The sequence below is a fragment of the Alligator sinensis genome, unplaced genomic scaffold (genome assembly GCF_000455745.1).
Source record: "Alligator sinensis unplaced genomic scaffold, ASM45574v1 scaffold777_1, whole genome shotgun sequence".
NCBI lineage: Eukaryota > Metazoa > Chordata > Crocodylia > Alligatoridae > Alligator > Alligator sinensis.
The window spans coordinates 4,438,585-4,442,507 of record NW_005841882.1 but is presented as its reverse complement, the minus strand read 5'-3'; positions in this window follow the sequence as shown (position 1 = coordinate 4,442,507).

Below are 3,923 nucleotides of genomic sequence, written 5' to 3'. Positions count from 1 at the left end.
TCAAGTTGTTAATTTGAACTAGTTCACTGTATTGTAAAGAAGGAAGTAATTCTCTCAGCAGTGTCAAAGGAGGCAACTACTATCCAAACATACTACCTGAAAAAATCAATTAAGATTAATTTGAATTTGATTATATATTTAAACAAGTCATAGTTTAGGTCTTAACACTACTTACAATTTTATATTTACATTTAATTAAAATATTTTTCTACTTAAAAATTAACCTAAAATCCAATTTTTTACTTTTTATAAAATATTTTTGCACTTGTCTTTATGATACTATGCATCTTGGACTGTGTTCTAGTAATTTAATCCAGGGGCTGTAGTAAAAGAGGCTGTTACCTGTAGGACCCAGGCACATTAGTTGTAGAAGTTTGAAAGATGTGTGGTGAAGTAAGTAGGGAATGTAAGTAGGGAACTTTAGGAATCAGGTTGTCTTTATGGTTAAGAAAGTTGAATGCTTCTGGTGAATTGGATTCCATTTTGTCCGTGTCACAGAGATCCTGTATGGTGCTGAGCAAGTCACATAAGCAAAAGTTTTTAAATGTGGCCACTGGGTGCCTTATTTTCTGGGTTCCTAACTTGGGACTTGTGGGATCTGATTTAATAAACACAGCTGCAACTAGGTGGCAGCCCTGTTATGAACATAGAAAGTATGGTAAAATGATCGCCTTCTCAATTTGTACTCCCATAATTAAGAAATACCTTAGATAATTTTGGCTTTATTCTCCATACCTCATTCCTCCCTTTATCCAGTTTATATATGTGGCTAACAACTCGTATTCACAGGGCTGTTGTGAAGGTGAATTCTATGATGTTGGCAGAAGGAAAAATGTACAAATGCATGCAGCAGGAAGGACGATAAAGAAATTAATTCTTGATTCCATGCAAAGTTTGAACTGTGTGGAGTATAATGACCTGTGGAATTAAATAACCTAATATTTACCTAGTGGATCATTGAATGAGACAGGTGTCCTATGAGTGGGTGGGGTGTTGCGGGGAAGGAGGGCTTGAATTCATAATTCAGTGTTTTCTTTCACTTTTGACTTGCTAAGTATCTTCACGTGACTGCGTGCATGCATGTGTGTGGTTTTTGGTTTAATACAAATACAGTTTGGAACCACTTTTCTATCATGACTATCTTCTACACAGATTTGTTTCTACTGGAGAAAAAAATACATTGCTAATAAACTTCACAACTCTTTGCTGTACAGAACAGTGTGTGAAACTGGAGTATTCTGTTCAGGGTTGAATTCCAAGTTCTGAGGAGATTGTATTCAAATATTTATGGACTTTTTGTTCCCGGTTGTCATCCCTTCTTAGGCTCTTGCATGCTTCTTAGCACATCCCACATGCCATTCCTTTTTTTTTTAATTGTCTGCTTGTGAATAGGATACACTTCCTTTTCTGTCCAAGTCACTGGCAGGGTAGAACCTGATCTCCCCGATAACAAGTTTGATGCCTAGCTCTACAGTGGCTTCTGGGGTCTAGGAGGAAACATTGTAGGGAATGTCTGCTTGGTACCATAGCACTGGGTTGCATATGTTCAGTTAATTTGCATGGGATGGTATATTTACAATCTGATTACACGTGAGAGCCTTTGGGGGTGAAGCATACTCAGTGTAGACATACTAAATTAATATAATCCTCAAAGAATGGTATTTACCCAAATCCAAGATGACTTTGTGTTTAGAAATCATAGAAAAAGTAGGGCTGGAAGGAACCTCCTAAGGTCCTCTAGTCCAAAGACAACCCTCCCACCCAATAATTAGTTTCTATACATAGAAAATGTTAATAAATCTATTATAAACCAGGTAAAAGAAACAGAAAATTAATACTCAAGGAGTGCTGTCCATCAGATCTTAAGATGCTGCACCAATGATTATTGGCTGCAACTGTGCAAGGAAATTCAATCTGCATTTGATGCTGGAAACATCAGAGGCATGTATGACAGGTCTATTTGCATAAAAAAATCAGTTCTGTTAAAGACTGCATCAGGAAAAGTCATAATGGATCAAAAGCAACAGATGGAAAGATGGGTAGAACATTATCTTGAACTCTGTTCAAGGGAAAATGTTATCACTGACAGAGGCCGTAATTTCCATTGAGAGTCTTTCCTTGAGGAGCTCAATGATATTCAAACCATTGAGGACCTAAGTAAGACCATAGACAATGCGACCATTGGCAAGCCCCCAGGAAAAGATGTAATTCCTAAAGAGGTAATGAACTGCGAGACTCCTGTCATGCTTTCCCACCTATATGAGCTGCTTACCTATTGCTGGACAGTAGGGACAGTGCCACAAGATACACAAGATGTCAAAATAGTCACTCTGTATTAAGAATAAAGGTAACCACAGCAACTATAACAACTATTGTGGCATTTTACTATTAATAACTGTTGAAAAAGTTCATTGCTGGGGTGGTGCTCAGACTTCAGATCCTTGCTGACCATGTTTACCCTGAGTCACGATGTGCCTTCAGAGCTAACAGGTCCACCATAGATATGGTCTTTGCAGTCCAACAAATCCAAGAAAAACATAGGGAACAAAGGAGGCCCTTCTACATCACCTTTATTAACATGACTAAGGCCTTGGACCTTGTCAGCAGAAAAGGCCTCTGCCAGTTACTGAAAAAGATCAGCTGTCCATCAAAACTCCTTGGCATAATGATGGAATGCAGGGAACATTGGCTATGATAGATCAACATATGAGGCTTTTGAGATTCAAAGCAGGGTTGTGTCCTTGCCCTTACCTACTTTGGGATTTTTCTTTACCCTGCTGATTTATGCTTTTGGGACCACCATGAAGGAATTTATCTACGTAGTTGCTCTGGTGGAAAAGTATTCAACCTCACATGCTTTAAAATGAAGACTAAAATATGGAACGTTCCTATTCGTTAACTGCTATGTACTGATGACACTTCACTTATAGCCCACACAGAGAGCAACATTCAAAGCTTTATCAGTTGCTTTGCTCATGCCTGCCCAAGGGTCTTACAATCAGCCTATCAAGAGTTCGGTCTTACAGTCAGCATCAAGATGACCAATGTTATGGGTCAGAACACTGATTCACTGCTAGCAATCACAATAGGTAAAAATGTGTTGTATGTTGTTGTAAGTAATTACCAAAAACCTGTTACTTCAGGCTGAATTGAATAACTATTAGCAAAGCATCAGGTACCTTGAGCATGCTGAGCAAATGAATATGGAATTACAAGAAACTGTCAAGACCCAGATCAAAGTACATCATTCTTGCATCATCACCACCCTTTTGTATGGTAGCAAATCCTGGACCAGGTATACTCTATTCAAGAAAAACGCCTCAGTAGTTTCCACTTACGTTGCCTTTGCCACATCTAACAATTTCCTGGGAGAACACAGTTGCCTGCACTGAAATCTTAGAATATCTGGACTCATTCTGGCCTTTGGATTCTGTCTCAGTGGCCTAAAGGGGGGGAGGGGGGGATGGAAGGTCTGTGCAGCCGCCACTCTGCTAAACTCCTGCCTAGGCATGTGTGTCAAGGGTCTGGATGACCTCCCATGCATACACCATGATCTGGAAGGATTGATGGTCTTGGAGTGTGTCAACATTCATAGATTCATAGATACCAGGGTCGGAAGGGACCTCAACAGATCATCGAGCCCAGCCCCCTGCCTGGGCAGGAAAGAGTTCTGGGGTCAGATGACCCCAGCCAGATGCCTATCCAGCCTTCTCTTAAAGATCCCTAAGGTAGGGGAGAGTACCACTTCCCTTGGAAGCCCATTACAAATTTTGGGCACCCTCACCGTAAGTTTTTCCTGTTGTATAGCCTAAATCTGCCTGCTGTCAGTTTTTGACCATTGTTCCTTGTTACCCCAAGAGGTGTCCTGGTGAAAAGAGCATCTCTGATACTTTGCTGCACCCCCCCCCCCCCCCCCCCCGTTC